Source organism: Notamacropus eugenii, chromosome 4 (assembly GCF_028372415.1).
Source record: "Notamacropus eugenii isolate mMacEug1 chromosome 4, mMacEug1.pri_v2, whole genome shotgun sequence".
In the NCBI taxonomy this organism is placed as follows: Eukaryota; Metazoa; Chordata; class Mammalia; order Diprotodontia; family Macropodidae; genus Notamacropus; species Notamacropus eugenii.
This window is the reverse complement of record NC_092875.1, coordinates 39,266,186-39,291,553: the sequence shown is the minus strand read 5'-3', so window position 1 is coordinate 39,291,553 and position 25,368 is coordinate 39,266,186. Positions and strand designations below refer to the sequence as shown.

The following is a 25,368-nucleotide window of genomic DNA, read 5'->3' as shown; positions in this document are numbered from 1 at the left end:
TCTGACCAAGAGAAAATAGCATATTGCTAATTCCCAGAAGAGAAAGATGAACAGATAAATTAAAACATATTCAAACACTGCCCTCCAACTACTGGCTTTCAGCATCTTAAACATTGAGTCATATTTGACAGGAACTTGGACCTCCTTCTGGCTCACACATTCCCAGAAAGATGAGTTTACTATATTTTATTTGGAAATCTGAGCACACTACTTATCCAAGGCTTTGACTCACCTCTCCATTCAAGCCTTCCATTATTTGGGCATAAGGACCCCAGGGGCCAGAAGAGCTCATAATCCTTCAGCACACAACTCTCCCAACTCACAAATCTGACTCCAGCTCTGCTGACTCCAAAACCAAAGTTCTTTCCACTAAAACACATTACCCTTCTCTTGGTGCCTGGGATCTCTAAGAGTCAAAATCTACCTCTCAGCAATTTCCACGTTTCTCCTTTTGTGTGTTGTGGTATCATCTACAACTTGATGAGCACACTTTCAATTGTGTCTGACTTTTTGTGACCCCATTTGGGGTTTTCTTGGCAGAGATTCTGGAGTTATTTGCCATTTCCTTCTCCAGGTCATTTTACAGATCAGGAAACTGAGGTAAACAAGTTAAGTGACTTGTCCAGGGTCACACAGCTAGTAAGTGTCTAAGGGTAGATTTGATGTTTTCTTGGCAAAAATACTAGAGTCATTTGTCATTCCTACTCCAGTTCATTTTACAGATGAGAAAACTGAGGCAAATAGAGGTTAAGTGATTTGCCCAGGGTCACATGGTTAGTACACATCTGAGGCTGGATTTGAATTCAGGTCCTCCTGACTCCAGGGATGGTGTTCTATCCACTGCTCCACTTAGTTGCTTCGAAAATTCTAAGGCAGGGGGCAGGACTGAAGTCAAATCAGTTCAATTCATTTAATAACCATGGAATTTCATGTAGAAAACACCTCAGGAACCACCTACTAATGGACAGAGCACTAAACATAGAAGCAGGAATACCTGGGATCAAAACCTCCTGATTACATGCCTTGAATCACTTAATCTCTCTCTTTAAATCTCAACTTCCTCATTTGTAAAGTAAGTGGGTTGGAGTGGATGACCTCTGAAATTCCTCTTGTCTCGATCTGTTATCTGTGCCAGAATCCCAACCACAAAGAATCCCTACTGAAACCCACATCTTGCCAGAATCTCCTCTATAAAGTCTCTGACAAGAGGCCATTCAGGATTTGATTGAAGACCTCCAGTAAGAGGGACCCCCTCCTCACTCCCAAGTGAGCCCATGACACTTTGGATCAGCTCTTATTATTAGGTGGTTTTCCCAACATCAAAACCTAAATCTGGTTCTCTGTATGCTCTTCCCTGTTCTGCCCTCCAGAGCCAAGCAGAACAAGCTAAACCTCCTCCCCCAGGACACTCAAAGACAGCTCTCAGGCCCGCCATGCCTCTTCTTCTCCAAGCTAAGAATCTCTAGTTCTTAAATGTATCCTTATATATCATGAATTTGAGATTTGAGGGTTGTCACCATCTTCTTTGCCCTCCTCTGGACAAACTCCAATTTATGTGTACCCCTCTGTGGGTAGAATAATGCTAAGTAACAGAAGGGAAAGCAATTTTAAAAATTAAAAGAACTTCTCGAATGAAAATGTGTTCTATTTTATGGCTATTGTCAGTTTTTCCATGCAAATAGTTAGTGGTTAGTGTAGGAAGGATGTAGACAGCATATAACCCTCATGCATGGTTAGCATAGACAAGATGTAGATACCCTCACATACTTGTAGACACACAGGATCAATGACATAGAATTACAGTATTCAAGAGTTGGAATGGATGTTGAAGGTCATTTTGTCCAACTCAGCCTGACAAGGGATCCCTGTTATAACAAGCCTGACAAGGGGGTGATTCAACCTCTGCGTGAAGACCTCCAAGTAGTCCTCTCAAAGCAGTCCATCCACTTGAGGAACACTCTCACTGTTAGAAGTTCTTCTTGCTATCTAGCCTAAATCTTTCTCTGTATCTTCTACTAAGTGTTCCTGGTTCTGTTCTCTGGAACAAATCTAATCCCCTTCCCCAATATGACAGCCCCTTAAATGACGAAGACAAATACATGTTCCCTCCCTCCCCACCCAGCCTTCTCCTGGCTAAACATGCTGGTTTTTCCAACTGATAAAACACGAACGATAAAACTCCATTCTAACACAAAAGAAACCAAAGACAACATACATATGGCTAGAAAAGACAATCTATGGGTAACCCAAATGGTAGGTTATTTGAAATGAAATCTACCAGGTACCTAAAATTCACATATTTAATTTAGTTTTTGATCCATAGGTTTTATTTTTTCTTTAAATTGACACTAACTAATTAAAGCAGATATTAAAAGAACAAAAAAAAGAGTGGCTAGATTATGTATGAAGAATTCTCAGGAAAACATGAACATGAATCACATAGGCTAAGTAGATACAGCCCATGACAGTGATAGAAGTAACCACACAATTGAAATCACAGATCTCATCAAAGCACCCAAGCAGAGAATTCATTTTATTTTTCTCTTCAGAGGAATCTCCTATACTTTCTTTTTTTAGCTATGGATGTTGGCCAAGTATTATATCAACATATTATTGGAATGGAAATCTCCTGGAGATGTGGTAAGCGTCCAGAAGCCATGAATTCCTTCCAAAAACGTGACAAATCACCAGTTCTCAGAGATGTGTTGCTCTTGACTCCTGTCATTAAGAATTCAAACTGTCCAGTCCTCTCCTCCTGCTAGGAGATAACACAATCTCCAACCAAAGAGAACTCTCAGATTAAATGATACTAAACCTCTGATTTTTATCATTACCTTCCTCTCCTCCAGAAGCCCATTGCTTACTTTCTTTCCTTATTTTCCTTTTTCCTTCCCTCAAAAAGCTCTTACCCTCTTGATAAACTATCCTCTGGGTGAGGATGTTTTCCTTCCAAAGGGTAAGACCATTTGCTTCTGTTTCAAAATCCCCGGGGACCCACTAACGTTTCCACAAACTCAGTATCCTCAAGGGAGGGATTTCTTATCTCTTGTGACCTTTGAGAATCTGAACCTCCTTCTGTCTTGATTTTTCTCTAATTCTGGGGTGGTACTTTGGGCATACATCCAAAGGCTTTCAGAATTTAGGTGACTTCTACCAGGCACGTCTGGATTTGTATGTTAAGAAAAAGATAGACTGGAAAAGTTGAAAAACCTCAGATGTGCTTTCCTGGATGGTTCTTTTGACTCAAGTATCCCATTCACAAAATGAGTACTCTCTCTCTCTCTCTCTCTCTCTCTCTCTCTCTCTCTCTCTCTCTCTCTCTCTCTCTCTCTCTTTCTCTCTCGACATGAAGTGAAACCCCAAGCTCAGTGAAACCATCTCACTACATTTGCACTGGGAGGACCTGAGCACTTACTGACTTGGGGCTGGTCACTTAACTTCCTTGGACCTCAGTTTCCTCATCTGTAAAATAAGGGTAATGGACTCCAAAGCCACTGTGGTCTTTGTATAGCTCTAGACTCTTAATTCTATGAGCCTACGTTCATTGTTAATTAGGAAAGATAGAGGTGTCCTCTTTTAAGGCAGGCAGCACAGAACTGTCCTCACCTCTCTCTGGCTATGTTGATACTTTTCCAAAGAATCATAGTTCTAAGACTAGAAGGTACCTCAGTGACATCTCCTCTGGACCCTTGTTTTACAGCCAAGGAAACATACAGATTGAGTGACTGGCCCAAGACAGGAAGTGAAAACCATGATTTGAACTCCGTTTATTGGACACCAAGTTCAGGGTTCTCGCTACTGCATGGCATTGCCTCTACAACTCTTGAAGGAACTGTAATTCCAATGCAAAGGCTCTTCCTCCATTGATGCAGATCCCATTTCCAATGCTAGTCAGTTAACTAACATTTATTAGGTGCCTATTAGGTGGTTCAGTGGATCGAGCACTGGACTTGAAATTAGGAAAGACTCATCTTTATGAGTTCAAATCTGGCTCCAGATACCATCTGTGTGACCCTGGGCAAGTCACTTCACCTTTTTGCCTTAGTTTCCTCATCTATACAATGAACTAGAGAAGGAAATGTCAAACTGCTCTAGTATCTTTGTCATAAAAATCCCAGATGGAGGAGTCACACAGGACTGAAATGACTCAACAACTAAGTGCCAATCACTCATTTGATCCTAGGCTGTTGTCCTTTGTTTCCAGAAGAGGACCAAAATGACACCACTGCACTAGAGTTAAGCTACAATGTGTCTGACTGTGACTGATCAGATCAATATGAACTCAGAATTCTCTACCACAGGTTGGGCAAATAGTCCATACATTTGGGGTGGAGTCGCTAAATTTGTGCATCTTGCATTTCTTTTGAGCTGTTTCCATTCTGCTTTGCTCACAGAGCACAGCCTTTCTCTCAGAGCATACCATGCTGAGCGGTCCTGTTACCAGTGTCTCCCATGTTGCACAGTCAAATCCAAAGTTATCAAGAGAGACCTTGAGAGTGTCCTTGTATAGCTTCTTCTGACTACCATGTGATCGCTTGCCCTGTGTGAGTTCTCCATAAAATTGTCTTTTTAGCAAGTATACATTTTTCATTCAAACACTGTGGCCAGCCCATCAGAGTTGCACTTTCTGAAGCAGAGTTTGAACGCTTGGCAGGTTAGTTTGAGAAAGGACCTCAGTGTCAGATATCTCATTTGATTCTAACAATAACCCTGGAAGACAGATGCTACTATTACCCCCATTTTACAGTTGAGGAAGCTGAAGTTAAGTGATTTGCCCAAGATCACACAGCTAGTGTCTGAGGCAAGATTTGAATTCATGTCTTCCTGACTCCAGCCCCAGTGTTCTACCCATGATGTCACCTAAGGAAGCTGAAAAGATGAGGGTCAGTGGGTGGTCTTTGAGAATTGCTTCAGCTAAAAAAATTCATCTCCCTGTCCCCAGCCTCAGGATGGGTCTCCCCAAATTCAACCAAACTCCAATAACAGCCATACATTCTGTTAGGGGGAGGCATACTGATGGAGGCTGGCAGGGCTGACTAGATCTCATGGTCCACTGGTATAGCATGGAACTGAGGCTCCAGAGGAGAAATATCCATAACTAGCATTTCCACTTGACAGGAATTTGATCCTCACAGCGACCCCATGCAGAAGCTACCACAGGTCATATCTGTAAGATGGGAAAACTGAGGCTCAGAGAGATTGAAGTAATTAGCCCACAGCCACAAAGCTAGTAGGAGCTAACCGAGGCAGGGTTTGAACCCAGGTCTTCTTGACTCCAAGTCTAGTGTTTTATTCCCTTTCCTATAAGAAATAAGAAAAAGGAAGCAAGGAAAATCTGCTGCATAATAAGAGAGGAAGAGAAGATAGAATGGGAGAAATCAAGACATGCCAACTTCAAAGGAGTTTTAATCAGATTCAACAAACCCTGGTCCAGTGCCTGCCATCTCCTCTCAGCAATTACTAACTCTGTGATCCTGAACAAGTCCCTTACTCTTGAGCTTGCTTTTGTCATCTGTAAAATGAAGCAATTGGACTAACCAGTCTCCAAAGTCCTTTCCACTCCAAATCTATGATTATAGGTTCATAAGAGCTTTAATTTAGAGCTAGGAGGGACATGAGAGGTCAACCCTGAGAGTAGTTGGAGGATGGTCAATGCGAGGACATGGAAAAGAGAGCTGCATCTTCTCTGTACTCTGTTGTTTTTCAGTGTTTTTTTCAGTCAGGTCCAACTCTTTGTCACCCCATTTTGAGGTTTTCTTGGCAAAAATACTGGAGTGATTTGCTATTTCCTTCTCTAGCTCATTTTACAGATGAGGAAACTGAGGCAAACAGACCAGATCTGAACTCACAAAGATCAGTCTTCCTGACTCCAGGAACCTAGCTTTCCCAACCTGGTGTGCTAAAGGTCAACAAGTCCAATTCATCTCACTGTACAGATTGGGAAAACTGAGTCCCAGTTTCCTGGTGGAACAATTTGCCCAATATCACACAGAACATGGATCTAGGGTGGGATATGAACTTATGTCCTCTCGCTCCAAATGCAATGCTCTTCTCTTTTGGTTATTACGACGTCACTAGTGATCTTAGAAGTTTTAAACAAATAATAAGTATGAAGACCAGATTGCAAGGGAGTGACAGGTGAGTTGGTGGTTCAGAAAATAAAATGTGGCATGGTAGATAAAAGCATTGGGCTTGGAATCAAGAATCCTGGATCTGAATCCCATTCCTATTACCTTGTGAACACTTACCCACAAGGTCAAAACAGGTAACATATTCAAGTGTGGGATGACCTAAACAGCCCTCACCATGCCTTCCAGCTGAAATCCTGTGGTTCTGAAATAAAATGAATTAAATTGACTTCAATCCCACAACCTTCCTTAGAATTCTTAACCCAGTCAAGAAGCATCACTGTCTCTTCTCAGAGTTCTTCAAAATAGATGAGTCTAGGCCCCATTGGTAGGTGAGGTTGGTTTTTCAATGTCTTACAATACTATAGTTAGGAAGTTCCTTCAAATTTTCCATCTCAGTTCCTCATAGGGCAAGTCATTCACTTCCCTGCATCACTTCTTCATCTGTTACTGTTGTGAGCAATAGTAGTAATGGTTAATCATTTACATGGAGCTTTGAAGTTCACAAAGCATTTAACAAATATTATCTCATTTGATCCCCACAGAAACCTTGTGAGGTTAAGTGCAATTATTATACCCATTTTACAGATGAAGGAACTGAGGCAGACAGAAGGGGTTTTTTTTATCATTTTTATTATTTGTTTGCATTCTTTTTTTTTTTAAATTTGGAGTTCTAAATTTTCTCCCTCCCTCTCACCTCATCTTGCGCCCGCTGAGAAATAAGCAATATATCGCTCATACATGCGAAATAATGCAAAACATATTCCATCAATTATACACGTGAAATCATGCCAAACATTTCCATATTAGTCATATTTCCAAAAAAAAGGAAGAAAAATAAAGAGAGAAATTATGCTTCAGTTTGTGCTCAGAGTTCATCAGTTCTTTCTCTGGAGGTGAATAGCATTTTTTTTCATGAGTCCTTTGGAATTATCTTGGATCATTCTATTGATCAGCATAGTCAAGTCTTTCACAGTTGACCATCATCACAACATTGCTGCTACTGTGCACAATGATCTTTTTGCTTTGCATCAGTTCATATAGGTCTTGCCATGTTTTTCTGAAACCAACTCCCTCATTATTTCTTTATAGCACAGCATTCCATCACAACCTTATGTCCCAACTTTGTCCTCCATTCCCCAATTGATGAGCATGGTCTTGATTTCCAATTCTTTACCACCAACAAGAGCTGCTATAAATATTTGTATATATAGGTCCTTTTCCTTTTTCTTTGGTCTCTCTGGGATATGGGCCCAGTAGTGGAATTGATGGGTCATAGTTAGGCACAGGTTGATAGCCCTTTGGGCACAGGTCCAAATTGTTCTCCAGAGTGATTCACTAGTCCATTAACAATTCATTAGTGTTCTAATTTTTTCCACTTTCTCTCCAGCATTTGTCATTTCTGATGGGTGTGAGGTGGTACCTCAGAGGGGTTTTAATTTGCATTTCTCTGATCAATAGTGATTTAGAGCATGTTTTTCATATAACTATACATAGTTTTGAATTCTTCTTGTGAAAACTGTTTATATCAGTTGACCATTTATCAATCAGGGAATGACTCTTATTTTTATAAATTTGACTTAGTTCTATACTCACTACGTATTTCTCTTTATCAGAGAAACTTGCTGTAAAAATTTAAGATATTACTTCATTGTCTATGGTACCTTTTAACATCCATAATGTAGTTACCCTGATTAAATGGCTTACCCAGAGTCACACAGCTAGTATGTATCTGAAGCAACATTTGAACTCAAGTCAGGTCCAGTGCTCCAACCACTGAGCCACTTAGCTTGCCAACTGGTACATGTCAAGTGTTTTCAGAACTGGGGGGCCATGGAGGTCAGACACAATGGATATTTGTTGGCGGGGGGAGGGGCGTTGCTGGACTTCTTGTTTTTCTATTTCTTTTAAAAATCTTTGATGTAAGGGAGAGAGCAGATGTTGCTAGGTCTGGAAGGGAGGAAGAATGCGTTCAGAAATAAAGGTGATACAAAAACAAGAGATATCAATAAACATACATCACAAAAACTTAATGTTATAGAAATAGCAGGTGTTGTCTCTCAACTTGACACCCTGTTTGGGACGACAGGTCATTCACTGACCCCTGGGCTCTTTGAGAGTGGGTATAGGAATGCCTTGCTTTGAGGAAATCCAATATCTATGAAAAGGCAGACTTACAAAACAGCTAAGCTAAGAGGTCATTTTTACAAGTCCCTGACAGAAGGATCACGGGCTTTATGGAAAATTTCATCACAGGTTCTTTTAAATAGTGAGCTCTCCCCGCTTAAATGTGAAAACATTTGCAAAGCCAAAAAGTGCCTCCTTGTGGCCATAAGCTGACAATACATGAATATTACCGGCAAAACTGACCCCTTTATTTGGAGGTTAGAGAGAAATTATTGATCGTTATTATTACGGATTATTCATTTGCACTTATGACTGATTCTAGAACTAGAGTAAAACCTTCCCCATGCTTTGCATCAGAACTGCTGCAAAAGCCTTTCTAGACTTAGGATTCTTTGTTCCCCTAGCCCCTTTTCTATAACATGCTTTCTGATTAAGGGAGAAAATAACGGTCTCTGCCCTGAGACCCAGAGGCTCCACTGCTGGATGTGTACCCCAAGGAGGTCAAAGGTAGAAAGAAAGGACCCAAAAATACTAAAAGATTCAGAACAGGGATTTTTGTCCTTTCAGCAAATCCCTGAAAAGAAAGCAGATGGCCATCAGCTGAGGCATGGTGCCAGAAAATGAAATATTTCTTTACTCTAAGAAACAAGGAAAAGGAAAAAATCAGAAAAGCTTGAGAAGACATATAGATTGATGCAAAATTCTTGCTAATCTTCACACAAGACACCCTATCCCCAAACTCCATGACTTTGCACCTGCTGTCCCTCAAGCCTAGAAAGCACTCCTTCCTTGCCTCCTCCTCTTAGGAGCCTGGGCAAGTCATTTTGGTGCTACCTGCCTCAGTTTCCTCCACTGTAAATGGGGCTCATAATAGCACCTACCTCCCAGGATGGTTATGAGGATCAAATGAGATTATATTTGCAAATCACTTAGCACATGCTAAGTACTTAATAAATGCTCATTTCCTTTCCTCCCTCCCTCCATTTCTTCCTTCCTTCTATTTCTCCAAACACTACCTGGTGATCTAAAAGCATGAACAATTGCTTCCAAAGTGTCAGAGATCCAACCAGGGAGTTGGATGACCTTGGGAGAACCTGGTGCCAGACTTGAGAAATCGAGGTTCTTATCCCACCTCTGTCATTCTGTGAATGTCAGGTTCCCTCTCTGAGGATCAGTTTCCCCATCTGTAAAAGGAGGATAGCATCTATACTTCTAACCTCACATGGTTGCTGCAAGGATCAAAAGTGATAAAATGCTTGGCAATCTTTATAGCACAAAATAAATGTCAGTTATGATTATTAATGGTGTTGTTTCCAAGGATACCACTGGTCACTAGTGAACCAGGTCTTGAGTTGAACAGGAGACAACAGCTTGGATTGTATTGAGGAGACTGCTCATTACTGATCCCAAGCTTCCCATGAAAGCAAAGACCCATGTTAACATCTCCCTGGCATTGTTAGTGAAATGCCAAACATCATTGCCTGCAAAGAACCAGAAATGACTGTTATACAGAGAGTGAAGGGAAGGTGCCTGGTGGATACGAGCCAGGTCAAAACATATAACTAATGAGAAATTTCAAAGATATCACCAAAGAATTGTAGTATAGGAAGAGATGATGGGTGGGTCATATGGCAAGAGAGATGGACAATCACAGTAACCCACTGGTAAGTACCTTGAGGTATCGGGAGAAAGTGAGGAAAGCCTCTAGAACACTGAGTGAACCCCTCTATTGCAGATGATCAGAGGGAAATGGATGAGGGCTACACAGCATGTGCAGCCCCAAATAGAATATAATCTATCATTGGGAAGAAATTTCCAAATGAATGAGCTCACAGATCATTTCGGTATTACTTTTACCCTATCCTAAGACCAAGTTTATAACAGAAACTTTACAGGTATATCTTTGCTTCACTTTAATCAAGGTCAATATAGTTTTAAAATCCATATTTTAAAAGCTAGAGAAATAGAAAACTAGAAACAATTATTTGTTTTTTAACCTATTCATTATTTTGGATTTCATGGTTAAGTCTCTATTTGGGTCTGTATCTTCTGTTATAATCCCTGAACCAATTATTATTGTATTGCATTATAGTCTGTAAAGGCTGTACGAACTCCTTCTGCCTTTTTACATTTGTTTGTATTATCTCTGTGCCCTAGTACTTGGTCAATTTTTGTAAAAGTTTCACATGGTGCTAAGAAATATGCATATTCTTTTGCTGTACCATTTAGAAGATGCCATAAATCTTCTAACTCTAATTTCTCCAGCAATTTTTTCTGTCCTATCTTAGAAGCAATTATTTGCATTTCAAAAGGATTTTTTAACCCTCATTTCAAACCATATTTATATGTAACAATTGTATAAGGTTAAACTATGATGTCTTCAGTGTAGGGAGTTCCTAGTGTGGAAATTCCATTAATGCAGATCAGTTTATAACTCATAGTCTCAGAGATTTGCTAGGGCAGAGGGGATTTAAGTACCTTACCCTGGATCACAACCAGTATACATCAGAGGCAGGATTTGAACCCAGGTTCTCTCAACTCCAAGGTCAACTTCCTTTCCTCATGTCAAGCTACCTCCTGCAGCTCTGTAATATGGTTAAGCTCTATTATGTTGTGACTACTGACACAGAATGCCCAAATAGAAGGGGCCTCTACTGGAAATTTTTTCTTTCAATTAAATAATAGCCAGGAGGCCCATTCAGAAGTTTTTACTAAAGGGTTCAGAATTTAACCTATAACAATGAGGGACATGATTCCCCCAAAGAATCTAAGTATCTCACTTTGAGCTCATGACATATAAAGAAATTAGAGATGTTTAACATGGAGAGGAAAAGATTCAAGAGTTGGGGAGATACGACAGTTGTATCCAAGTATCTGAAGGAATGCCATATGGAAGACACATTAGACTGGTTCTCCAGGGTTGTGGAGCTGGAGTCAAGAAGATCCAAGTTCAAATCCCATCTCAGACCCTTAATAACTGTATGACCCCAGGCAAGGATCCTCTCTGGCTCCGTTTCCACCTGTGGAAAATAAAGGGGTTGGATTCAGTAAAACTTAAGGTCCCTTGTAGGGATGACAGACATCAGTGGGTTGGAAGCACAAATCCCAGCTCAGATTCTTCCTAGCTATGGACTTCATGGTCTCTGAGGTCCCTCAGAACTCTGAGATTCAGTGAACCACTCACTCTATCAGCCAGAAAATTTTAGAACTGGGAATATTGCCCAGCTCTCTACCTGTCTTTAGTTATACCACTATCCAAATTCCTCAAGTCCTTTTAAACTCTACCCAAGGAGAAAATAAATCTCAACAGAGGTTAAAATAAATTACCTGATACACTATTATTTGACAGAGCAGCATTCTAGCCAATAAATTGCATTCCTTGAGAAAAAAAAATAGTTCAGGCTTCCTCTGAGCTGACCTGTAAATTAACATAAGCCTTTTTTGAGTTACTTACTGGTATCCTATGGTTTTTTATCTCTGAAATCTCAGTTTAGCTTTCTTACAAACCATCTCAAGGTATCTTGACAAAGTGGAAAGAGTTTTGGATCTGAAGTCATGTTTTATTGTTGTTCAGTCATATCCAACTCTTTGTGACCCCATTTGGGGTTTTTCATGGCGAAGATACTGGAGTGGTTTGTCATGTCCTTTTCCAGCTCATTATACAGTTGAAGAAACTGAGACATACAGGGTTAAGTAACTTGCCCAGGGTCACACAGCTAGTAAGTGTGTGAGGCCAGATTTGATGTTTTCTTGGCAAGGATACTGGAGTGGTTTGTCATTACCTTCTCTAGTTCATTTTACAGAAGAGGAAATTGAGGCAAGGAGAGTTAAATGACTTGCCCAGGGTCACCCAGCCAGTAAGTGTCTGAGGCCACATTTGAACTCAGGTCTTCCTGACTCCAGGCCCAGCACTCTGTCTGCTGTGCCACCAAGCTGCCCCAGAAATCACAGGACCTAAGTTCAAATCCTGACTTTGCTGATTGCTATCTATGTAACCTTGCACATGTCACCTCTGTCTGGGCCTCCGTTACCCCCTCCACCCCCCCAGTAAAATGAGGAGATTGTACTAACTGATCTCTAAGTTCCCTTCTAGCTCAAAGTCTATGATCCTATGACTCATTTACATTAAATTCTGGCATCAGGTGTTGGATTTTATTTTGGGAAAAATATATATACAGTCAGGAATAGGGGGGAAAGGACTAGCCTTGAAATCAGAAAGACCAGAGTTAAAGTCTGCATATGAGACATACAGTCTTTGTGATCTGCCTTCCTCCTCAACCAAGCAACCCTCTGAGACTTTCTGTATGTATGTGTATATGTGTATATGTGTATATAATATACATACATATACTAAACATACACACATATATACACAACATATACAAACTATATGTGTAAATATATACACATACATATATGCATATAGATATAACTATAGATTAGAGATGAATTGCCTTTTTGCATCAGTGAAGGGAATTTCCACACAGGAAGTTCCTTACACTGATAAAATCACAAGTCTGGATAAAGCAGTGGAGGTAGGATTAAAGACATTTTAAAGAATATTTTTCCCTCAAAAATATCTTCCTCCTAAAATTCAAATGCACAATTTGACAGTAAGCCAGAAAAATCACACAGTGATATTCCAGTTGAACCTGTAAGGAAATTTCCAAGACTAAGGAATACAGTAAAATCTTCCACAACTGCCTCTTCAGAGTTTAGAGGTAAACTGGGGTTCTTAAGGGCTTTGCCAGTAAAGCTCAAGCCTCAGAAGGTGCTGCCAATCCAGAAAGGCTTTGAATGCAACCCAGTAGCCCAGATTATATATCCAACGTCCAAGAACCAGACTAGCTAAATTGGAAGAGCACATCAATAAAGCCCTGACTGACTACCTTTGTCATGGTGCAGGGAAACCTCCAGATTTAGGGTCAAAGGACTCCAGTATGACTCTTAGTTTTACCATTCACTAAATGTGAGATCTTGGGCAAGTCACTGACTCTTTGGGGGATGCAGCTTCCTCTTTGGTAAAATGAGAATGTTGGATTAGATGATCTAAATAGTCCTTCCATGCTCCAAATTGAGGGACCTCAATGACAAATTTTTTCAATGCATTAAGTTCTTACTGTGTGACCTTGGATTAGTCACTTACCTTTTCTGAGCCTCATGTAAAGAAGAGGGGGATTGGTCTTCCCCAGAGTACCTACCCAAGATGCTGGAGACCTTCCTAACTTTCTCCAATAATGCCAAGTCAGGTCAAGTCAATGCTTGCCTTTTCATCTCCCTGTCATGGCTTCCCTGGCTCCCTTCAAATCTCAGCTAAAGCTCCACCTTCAGGGATAAGCCTTTCCTGGTCCTCCTTCATCTCAGTGCCTTCCTTCTGAGACCATTACCATCCTGTCTCTTCCTTTTTTTGTACACGGGATTGTGTCCCTGGTTAGACTGTGAGCTCCCTGAGAGTCTTTTGTCTTTCTTTGTATCTCTCTGTGCTTAGCACAGTGCTTGTACATGGTAAGTGCTTAACAAATACTTACTAGCTGACTGATATTGCTGATCTGTAAGAAATGATGGTTATGAATTTAGAGAAACACGGAAAAACCGATGAAGTAAAGTAAGCAGACGCAGGAAAACTATTTGCATGATGAGTACAACAGTGAAAATGGAAATAACAGAACGACATACTTATTGAACACTATGTAACTGTCATGATTGTGTTTGACTCTGAAGACTTGATACGAGAATGTATCTCTCTCCCTTCTTTGAAGAGGGGGTGGTCCATGGGGATGGAACTCTGGATACATTTGTAGAGGTAGTATGTTTGTAGAGGGGGTGGTCCACAGCGATGGAACTCCTACAATGTCAGACTCGTTTGAGTGTCCATTAGTGAATGGATTCATGCCTCTTTTCCATTCTTTGTTATAAGGGTTGACTCTCTGTGTGGCAAAGGGGAGAACGCATAAATTGGGGAATGACAAAACAAGTAATTTAAAAATCTTTGCCTTTGCTTTCAAGAGAAGCACGGCCATGACAAGAGTGTTTGCATTGTCCTGAAATTTACCCTCTTCCAGTATGAGGAGGAGAACGTGAGGCTGGTGACCTGCACAGCCTTCCCTCACTCAAAACAAAGTCAAGTTCAAGTCATGTCATCATTTCTTTGATGTCATGGATTTCTTTGAGAACAAAGGACAAATACAACCTGTGAGTAGACCCAGCTAGCTGGGTAACTCAGCTCATCCTCTCTTGTCTGTCTCCCCCTCCCCTTTCTTCTCCTCTCTAAAGGAAGGTAAATTTGGATGGCTAGAGAATGCCCAGCTAACTTGGGGTTTACTGGCTAGATTTCTTTCATACTTTCCTTTCCCTTCCCTTTCCTTTCTTTTCCTTTCCTTCCCAAAACCTTAAACCTACTGTACTCTGAAGCCCATAGATTGGACAATAGGTCCCTGCCCAAGCTCCACTTAAGGGTTGTTTTCTGGATGCTCCTGGCTTAAGAGTGATTATCAATAGTAACCGTTGTTCTTTCCCTCCCAGCTTGATTTGGTTATTTTTCTTTTGCTCATTAAAAGGGCCATCCCCTGACTACTTCTTGAACAGGCCTATTCACTGAATAGGCCTTACGTCACCCTAAGTGAGTACCAGAATAGGCCTTAGACTAAAGGGGCCAAGGTCTCCCATTGCATCCTGGGCCATTTCCAGTCATCCTCATGAATATCTAGTCACTGGATCCAGATGGTTTAGGAGAAGAAGTGAGGCTGGTGACCTGCACAGCCCTTCCTCACTCAAACAAAGTGCAAGTCATGTCATCACTTCTCTGATGTCATGGTCTTCTTCGAGAATGAAGGACGAACACCACAACAACTCTCTTCCAGTTTAATTCTGGGCCCCACTTATTGTTCATTTGTGCCATGTGTCCCTGATGCACGCACTGATGGACAGACTCTACAATGAGTACATTCAGTTGCATGTTAGAATCTGGGCAACAGACATGCTTCATCCAATGTGTCCAGAGCCTTTGACCTCTTCTATCTCCCTGCTAGGCATAGGTCAAGAAGATCAAAGATAGAGATAAAGAGTCCCTACATACCAAAATCACACGAGCACAAAATTTCAGAGCTGGAAGAGACCTCAGCAGCCATCCAATACAACCTAATCCAAGAAGGAATCTCCTTGATAATATATCCAACAAGTGAATAGGTTGGGACCTGTGTCTGGGTTAAAGAAACATCAAAATAGATGGAATCATAAATCCCATCAACTATCTGAGAGGTAAATCTTCAGAGTTGTTTTAATTTGCATATCCCCTATTCATAGATTGGGAGCATCTTTCATACCATCATTCACCAAACCTAAATCTAACTGAAAACCTCACTTCAAGAGGAACCCACAACTTCCTGAGCTGACCCATTCCACTTTTTAAAAACCATAGTCAGGAAAAGTTTCCTTACATCCAATGGGGATGTGTGTCAAAGTAACTCAACCCTCTCCCAGTCCCCTCCCAACCTCCATCCCAATTACTCTTGGTTCTACCCTCTGGAATCAAGCAAAATAAATCTAATCCCTCTGCCATACAACAGCTCTGCAAATATTTGGAGATTCTTTTCATGTCTTCCAAGTCTTCTTTGTCTTGACTAAACATGCCCAGTTCCTTTAACCAGTAGCCACATAGCATGGACCCAAGACTCTTCACAACTCTGAACATTACCCTCCCCTAGACATTCTCCCACTTATCAATATTCTTCTTAAAATGGTACATAGAATGGAATCTGAGATTTCAGATATGATTCAATGAGGAAGGAGGCCAGAAGGACTGTCTTGTTATTCCTAGAAATGATGCCCCTCTCTCAATGCAGCCCAAGATTACTTGTAGCTGCCATATAGCACAGCTGACTAATATCAAGTTTCCCGCCCCCCACTAAACACCCCACCTCTTTTACAGACAATCTTCTGATTATGCTTCTTCCGTTTGGTACTTGTGAAATTGATTTTTTGAACCTGCTATGAGACTTTACATTTATCCCTTTAAAATCTCATTCTATTTGGAGAAGTTGTCAAGATCTTTTGGGATTCTGAGTCTATAACTCAGTGTATTGGTAATATCTCCCATCTTTTTGTGTCCTCAACCAATATCATCAAATATAATGATGAAAACCCTTTATCCAAGTTCTTGCTAACATATTAACAGCACAGGACCAAGCACAGGAACATACACTCCTTTTGTTGAATTATTCATTGTTGCTGTAGTGGTGGTGGTTTTTCTCCGTTTTAAAGGTAGGCTCATTGAGTAAGGGAGGTAGATGGGTCACATGCAAAAATTATTTTGACCCAAAGACAACAGCATCAACAAAATTTCTTTTAGAATTCAGCCGCATGTAAAGCAAAGCTTTCTAATAATGAGAACAAAGAGAAAAGATGACATCAGAAGGTAAGGAAGGCTTCTCAGGGGTATGCTGGAGATGGTTTATGCCAGCTCATAAGAGCTGATTGTTAAATTTTCATTGTGATCATTTACTCTTCAGAAATCAACAAACACTACAGATCAGGGCTTGACTTATTGTTTTATTGATTGTAAGATTTAAGAAAGTGATGGAGAAAATGTGAATAACATAGATTTAACTTAAAAGTTTGTTATGCATATTTTTTTTCCTGGAGAGCCAGGGGTTAAACATTGACCAGCACTCCCTTGGATTCTCTCCAGTTGAATGTGATCTTGGAGCAAAGGCTAGACTGAATTGAACTAGATGGCCGCTGAGATCCCTTCCAGCTGTGACATTCAGTGAAGTCTGTCAGTGACATTTTTCATGTGATGTATGGCTTACTCTCTGATACAAATGCAGGGGGGACTACTTTTAGATCTGTAACAGTAACCAGGGCTCACAATTAACTCCCCTTCTATCTACTGCCCTCTAACACTGCATTCCACAGTTCCCCAAAAGAACTTATTTTCCAGGTGTCTTATTCCTGGAGTCAGGAAGACCTGAGCTCAAATCTGGCTTCAGACCTTACCAGCTGGGTGACCTTATATAAGTCACCTGACTGATTGCCTCAGTTTCCTTCACTATAAAATGGGGATCATAATAGCAGCAGCCTCCAGGTGTAAGGTTCAAATGAGACAATAATTTGTAAAGTTCGCACAGTCATGCTTACATAACAAAAATCTTAATGGCATTATTAATCAGAGTTTTGCGGATGCTGTGAAAGTCTCCTACTGTTAGCTGAGGGGCTAAGTGGAGCTATAGTGCACAGAGCTCAGACTTTTGAACTCACCTTTGTGAATTCAAATCTGGCCCCAGACACATACTATCCATGTGACCCTGGGCAAGTCACTTCACCCTGTTTACCTCAGTTTCCTCATCTGTAAAATGAGCTGGAGAAGGAATGGCAAACTACTCTAGTATCTCTGCCAAGAAAACCCCAAATGGGCTCACACAGAGTCAGACATGACTGAAAAATGACTCAACAACAAGCAGCACGGCATAGTTGAACTTGGAGTCAAGAAAACTCGGGTTCAGGTGATGCTTCTGACACATACTGACTGTGTAACTTTAGGCAAGTTCCTTTATTTCTCTGAACTTCAGTTTCTGTATCTATAAAATGGGGCTAATAATCCCTATGGCCACCTTACCAAGCTGTTGTGAAGCTCAGACGTGACAGGCATAAAGAAGAAATATGTAAAGGCCTTATGATTCTGATAGAGACATCACAGAGCTAAAAGGACCTCAGAGACCATCACGTACACACACACATAAACACACACACATTTTACAGATGGGAAAACTGAGCCACAGACTGCCTAAGAGTCTTGCCTGGGATCACCCAACTTAGAAGCATCCGAGCCAGATTTGGACTCAGATCTGACTCTAAGTCCAGAACTTTATTCCCTGTGCCAGCTGCAGAATTCCTTCTACCAACTGTGAGCTACATTCTTGTAAATGATGAATCCTCTGAAGTCTTCCTATTATTCCAACTTTCAGGGCATTTTTCCATCGGGCTGGAACCCATTACCATAGCTTACATAATCACTTCTTGGAGTAGAATGAATTAGAAAAGAGTTTGGGGCAGTTGCCTGAGTCTCAGAGAAATAAAATAACTTGTCCAGAGTCACACAACAAAGTGTCTAAGCTGGATTTGAACTTGGGTCTCGGCAGGTCACTTAATCTCTGTCTGCCTCAGTTTCCTCATCTGTGAAGTGGAAATAAAAACAGTACCTACCTCCAAAGGTTGTTGGGAGAATCAACTGATATAATATTTGTAAAGCATTTAGCACAGGGGCTCAATAAATATTTCTTTCTTTCATTACTCTCTGATTCACATTTTCCTCATGTGTTTAAAAAAAATAAGAGGGAGCTAGTCTAGGATATCTTTAAGCTAGCTTTCAGCTATAATGTTCTGTAATTCTGTGTTTTTCTGTTCACACACACACACACACACACCTTCTCTTCTTTGATCTAAATATCCCTAGTTCCTTCAATAAATTACCTTATGATATGTTTTCCAATCTTGCCACCATCCTGGCTGGCATCTTCTGGGTGTTTCCATCTAGTCAATGCCCTTCCTCCATTGTGATGCCCAGAACTGAACAGAGGATTCCAGCTGTGGCCTGAGCAAGGCAGAGGACAGGACATCCCCTCACACCATTCTGACACTGCACATCTAGTCACACAACCCAACATAGGGTTACCTTTGTTTTGCTAACTCCCCACTCCTACTGAATCAATACCACAGATCTAGAGGTCAAAGAAGCTGTGCAGTCTGTCTAGTCCAACCCTCTGGTTTTACTAATGAGGAAATTAAGACCCAGACAGAGTGAATGATTTGCCCAAAGACACACAGGGACCAAGCATCAGGATCGGAATCTGAACTCTGATCGCTGACCCCAGATCCAGGGCTCTTTCCATCACTCCCTAAATGCCTCAGCAACAGCTGAAGGGGGAAGGGGCAGAGATAAGGGAGGGAACAGTTGAAATTGAGAGGAAAATTCATTATTCTGCTCTGAGTCACTACCACATGTCTTTTCAAAGAGAAATGTCCGAAAATTAATCTTCTTCCTAAACCTAAAACTATTTGTTATGAATTATATTCTTTTATTCTGGAAAACCCTTAGCATTGGCTAAAGCTAAGAGGGGCTATTTGGTTCATTTACAAGAAAAACTGGTGAGATATATCTGTATATTATATGTGTGTGTACATACACATAGGGATATGCTGGTAAATGTTTAACCACCAGCTGTGTGACACACTTCTACGTTTAATCTGCATTCGTAACATTTTTTTCCAACACTTTGTAAAGTCTAGATAAACACAGAACAACAAAGCTGTAGCATTTGCCAATTTCTGGAGCAGAAGTACTTACGTTGAAAACTGAACCATCAGCTAGATTGTTAGATACCAAAGCATCCAGCACGCCACTGTACATACATATACACATAGACATGAATATACATATTGTAGAAGAGAGGAAGAAGGGGAAAAGGAAGAAGATAGGGAAGGAGGGAGAGAGAGAAATAGAGGAAGAAAAAAGAAGGAAGGATGAAAGAAGAAAAGGAAGAAAGGGAGAAAAGGAGAAAGAGGAGGGAGGAAGGACTAAGAGAATGAGAAGGAGGAAAGGAGAAAAAGAAATAAAAGAAAGCAAGGATGAAAGGGAGGAAGGAGGGAAGGAAAGAAGGAAGGAATGGAGGGAAGGAGGGAAAAGGAGGAAGAGAGGGAGAAAGAGAAAGAAAGAAAGGAAGAAAGAAAGAAAGAAAGAAAGAAAGAAAGAAAGAAAGAAAGAAAGAAAAAGAAAGGAAGGAAGGAAGGAGAGAGAGAGAAAGAAAGAAAGAAAGGAAGGAAGGAAGAAAGGAAGGAAGGAAGGAAGGAAGGAAGGAAGGAAGGAAGGAAGGAAGGAAGAAAGAAAGAAAGAAAGAAAGAAAGAAAGAAAGAAAGAAAGAAAGAAAGAAAGAAAGAAAGAAAGAAAGAAAAAGAAAGAAAGAAAGAAAGGATGATTAATGGCCTAGCTCGCAACATCAGGAAAATGCCAAAATGACAAGACATTTGAAATGTCTGCAGATTGGGCTGTGTCAGAATAACTATAACTTTGGGCTGCTTCATTTGAATGGTGTGAGTTCTATTCCTTAGCAACCACATTTCAAATGTTCTGCTGGAAATCCATATGGTGCCCAATTGCTTCAGCTCTTGACAGATCAGTGCAGATGTGCCCTATTTTAGGAAAACCCAATCTGCAGAAATCCAGACTTACAAAACAGACAAATTAGAGTGTGGCTTATTCACATTAAACAGAAGGGGAAAAAAGGATGTTTTCACAAGAAAGATTCAGCACTTGAGTGCCTCACACTATGACCCCTGCCCCCATTGCCTTACACTATGACCCCTGCCCCACCTCCGTAGTGTATTAAGACCTTTGGATGGAAGGACAGAAGGAAGTAAGCATTTATTAAGCACTCGCCGTTCACTCACCATTGGCTAAGATGCAAAGATACAAAAAGCAAAAACTAAGAACTGCAGATACAAATATGGGCAAAAGAGAGACTGAGCCGTCATGAAGACAATTAACAAATGGAGCTGGAGGGCCTGGGGGTGCATGACATGGTTTTGAAGTCCATAGAAAGTTGAGAACAAGACCAGAAGGAGAATGCACCAGCAGCACTGGGCCTTTCCACCGAACGGAGGCTGCCGAGGAACTCCCCACTGGAAGAAGGTGACCTTGAATGCCGAGAATAGACAGCGGGATATACCGGATGAGAAGGCCAACAGGGGGAAGGCTGTTCCAGAGTGAGGAGACCCGAAGGACCGAGGGATGTTCCGAGATAAATCAGCAGCAGTTAAAGTGCAGAGGAAGTCAGGAACAGAGCTTAGCAGGGAATGAAGTTCGCATATTTGTCATTCCACAGTTTTTCAGGGATGCCTCTCACATACAAAAAGATGCCCCTAAATAACATTTAGTAATGAAAGCCAGGACCTGGAGAGACAATGTGATGTAGAGGTCAGAGTACTGAGCCCAGAGCTGGAATCCTGCCCCAAATGCTTAATAGCTGTGTGACCCTGGACAAGTCACTTAACCTCTCTGAAATGCAGTTTCCTCATCTGTCAAGTGAGGGTATTGGACATTGTGGCCATCCCTTCCAGCTCTAAATCTATGATCCTACAGAAGATTTTACTATTTCACAGATCCCAGTGTTGGAAGGACCCTCAGAGGCCAAGAATCCCTCGACTACAAAGGAAGTATGATGTAGCAGGGAAAATACAAGACTTGGTAGCATCCTATCTGAGCTCAAATCTTGTCTCCGACCCTTACTTCCTGAACTCTGGCAAACATTCCCCCTGTTTCCTCATCTGTAAGATGAAGGGGTTGGACTACCTGACCTATAAGATCCCTTCTGGCTCTACAGCTATAAAAATGAGCACAGGACATGGAGTCAGAAAGACCTGAGTTCAAATCCTGACTCAGATACTTTGCTTACAGAATTCTACCCCCTCTAAAAAAAACTAAGATATAATCCATTGTGCTAAGATCCAGAATCACAATCCTGAATCACATAATCTCTGTTGAAAGGGGCCTCCAAGGTTTTTTAATCCAACTCTTCCTTGACAAAGGGTCTTCCAAATTTTCTAGACCTTTGGTGGGCAGGAACCCACCACCTCCTAAGCCAGTTCATTCCACGTTTGAATATCTCTAATTATATTAACAGCTAGACAAATGCTCATAATTTTGTTTATATGTAATTGATAAAAAATAAAAATTATATTTAAAAATTTTAAAATATTTGCTATTATTTAGATAAAGTGCTTTAAGTTTGTGAAGTGCTTTCATTATCTCATTTGATCTCACAACAAGCCTGTGATATATGTTTTCTTACCAGTCCCATCTTACAAACAAGGAAACTGAGACATAAACAGGTTGTGCCTTGCCCAGGGTCACATAGCTAGAAAGGATTTGAACTCAGGTTTTCCTGATTCCAAATCCCACACTGTGACACCTCACTGCCTCTAATTATTAAGATGTTTTCCCTTATGTGACATTTAAATGGTTCTCTTTGCAATTGGCATGATTGCTTCAGGTTTTTGGAGCTGGGGCCAAGCAGAAAGGACCCTATGACAGCCCTTTCCACGCTTGAAGACCACCACGTGCCCCCAAAGTCTTTTCTCCAACCTAAATAACCCCAATTCCTTCCAACCAAATCTTTTATGACAGAGACTCAACAGTGTTAATGGAAATTCTACGTGTGCAGAAAAGTAAAAACTAAACGTGGACAATAGAATGTTCCATGAGGACAGGAACAATTTTATTTCTATCTTTATACCCCCCATACCTATCCCAGTGTCTACCACAAAGTGTTTAATAGATGTGTTGTTTACAGAGATTTTATTTTTTGTCAAGTACAAGATGTCATGTAACTACCATAGAAAGAAAAAAATACATGTGTTGAATAGTATAAACAGAAAGAAAATTCGTCCTGGACTCATCCACTATTCCTCTTATGGACTTTATTAAAAGCGTGAGTGTTATTTGTAAGCCTGATTTTTCTCCATTCCCTGATGACAGCCCTACCCTCCAACCAAGTAAAGACAAAAAAATTTTTTAAATTTTGTGGTAGTTCTTCACACAAGAATTCCCCAAGACAATCCTAATGGTAATCCATTATAGACAGCACATTCTCTAGCAGAGAATCTGAGACATAGAAATGAAGAATCTTCATAAAACTGCAGTTGTAGAGCTGGGAGAGACTAGACCACAGGGTTGTTGAGATCAAATAAGATAATTAAAGCCTTTTGCAAGTACACAAGAAGTTCTTAACCTTTTCTATGTTCTGGACTCCTTGGGCAGTCTGGGAAAGCCTAAGGACCCCTCTTCAGAATCATTGATAATTGCAAAAAATAAAATACATAGAATTACAAAGGAAACAAAGCATACTGAAATGCAATTACTTTTTAAAGCAAGTTCATAGGTTAAGGCCCACTGTAGACCAATCTACTCCTTTTACAAATGAGCAAACCGAGCCCCAGACAAATTAAGTGACTTGCTCAGTGTGTCACACATGTAGAAAGTGTCAGAACTGGGTTTCCAACCCAGATCATTTTAACTCAAACTCTTACTTGGGTCCTAGCTAAAGTGTTCCCAGGAGTCACGTAAATATTAGATTATGACCTCACCAATTGACAATAAGAAAGACAAAGAAATGTGGAGGTGATTTTAAGGTGTTGAACTCATAAAGAAGGCCAAAGATTGGTTTGAGGATTGAGAAATTTGATAGAATTTGAAGACAGAGGAAGAAAGAATCAGCCTCAAGTCCTTCCAAGTCAGCCAGAGGCCTGGCTGAGGTCAGGTGCTTAGGTAAGTATATCTAATGTCAAGAGCCAGGAGCCCTGGGAATGTGACAAGCATCCCTTAGACCAACATTCCAACTTCCAGATCAGCCATCATATAGAAAAGTAACTCTAGTGGAGAAGGGATCGTTTATCCCCATCAACTGCCAGCCAACTGCCACACACAGGACAGGGAGCCTAGCCTAGCTGAAACAGCAAGATCCCCTAAGGGACAGACAGAAGGCAGCATCTCCCAGTCAAGTTGAACAATCACCACCATCTTGATCGCCATGTCTCCTACGATCCTAATTGGAACAGCTAAGAACCAAGGGTCCTAGAGCCTTGGAAATAGCCATGCGTCCAGCCTGGTGCCTACAGCCTCCATGGAAATGCAGGTACGCAGTTGCTCCTTCAGGTACCACATTTATTGAAGACCCAGAAAAGAAAGTCCTTGACACCAAAATCCTTGGCTCTATCAAATAATTCATCATCAGGAAATATATGCTTTTTTATCCATGAAAACAACCTCAGAGAAGAGGCATAATCATCTACTTTTCCCCTGCGCCCTATGAGTTATGGGATGCTTCCATGTGACTCACAGCTGCAACCTTCTAGATATCATCTCCACTGTCAGAATGTGAGCTTCTTGGAAGCAGGGACCGCCTGACTTTGCTGTTTGTATCCCCAGGTCTTAGCACAGGGCTTTGCACATAGAAAGCCTTAACAAATGTTCGCTTGTTCATTCATGCATCCCAACTCGCTCTACAAAGCCACCTGACCACGTCATCCCCACTAGCCAATGGAGTCCAGGGTTTTTCCTATTGCCTTTGGGAGATAAACTGTCTGCCATCGAGAGTTCTTCACAGTTTGGCCCCAAACCACCTTTCCAGCTCCCCTGGACATTATTCCCCTCACTGCATTCTCTGGTCCCGTCAAACAGGTTTTCTTTCTGTCCCTTCTATATGTTATTCCATTCCCCATCTCTGTGCAGCACATTTCAATGCAATGTGACCTTGGGAACTGCGTTATTTTTAAGGCAAACATTTATTGAACACTCAGTCATGAATAATAGAAAGATACTATTTTTATTCACCAAACTAAAGAAATAAACATTAAACTTTGCTTAGCAAATACAAACTTTAAACATGAGGCCCAACTGGCACGCTTGGCATCCATGCCAATGCTCTGGGTCAAACTATGTTTGTCAGGGATTTAGTAAAGGAGATTTCTTCTTAGTTACGGGTTGGCCTGGATGAATCCAAGATCCTTTCTAGAGTAGAGGTGACAAACTGATGGCCTCTAAGGTCCCTTCCAGGCAGCATGGGCCAGTAAAGAGAGCACTGACCCGCGTTCGAATCCTACCTCTGACATTGTGTGCTGGGTTGCTCATCTATAAAATGAACAAGTTGGTCTTAATTACCCAGAATGTCCCTATCAGCTCTAAATCTATGACCCCATGAGACATCCTCTGAACCTACATACATGCCTCTGCTCTTTGGCCAGGTTCTTGTTCTACATAACAAACAGCAGGTGGCGCCCGGGTCACACCAAACTCTAAGAGATTTCTTTCCATTATCGTGGAAAAGATACTTTTTTTGGTGCATTCAGTCAGTTCCTCCATCCATACAACCCACTTACACACACATTTGTCATTATACAAATTATACAAATGAAGAAACTCATATTTTTAATACTCATATTTTTTAACTCATAACCTCACTTTATCCATAAAAATAAAATAAGAGGAAAAGACCAATCGAGCATTTGTCGACAACAATACCTGGTATTTCTATGGTGCTTTAAGGTTCGCAAAGTGCTTTAATGA

General features: G+C 41.0%; 1 protein-coding gene across 9 annotated transcripts in view; it reads right to left on the bottom strand.

Annotated features, from left to right (window-relative positions):
• Window positions 1-25,368, bottom strand: part of LOC140499363 (uncharacterized) — a 121,796-nt gene that overhangs the window by 75,051 nt on the left and 21,377 nt on the right. For 2 of the 9 annotated variants that reach the window (XR_011965410.1, XR_011965406.1), the window contains one exon: window positions 10,948-11,275. The exons of the other annotated variants lie outside the window; for them this stretch is intronic. The gene's annotated coding sequence lies outside the window, so the exon portion shown is untranslated. Of the gene's footprint in view, window positions 1-10,947; window positions 11,276-25,368 lie in introns of those variants that run through there. 9 annotated transcript variants of the gene reach the window in all.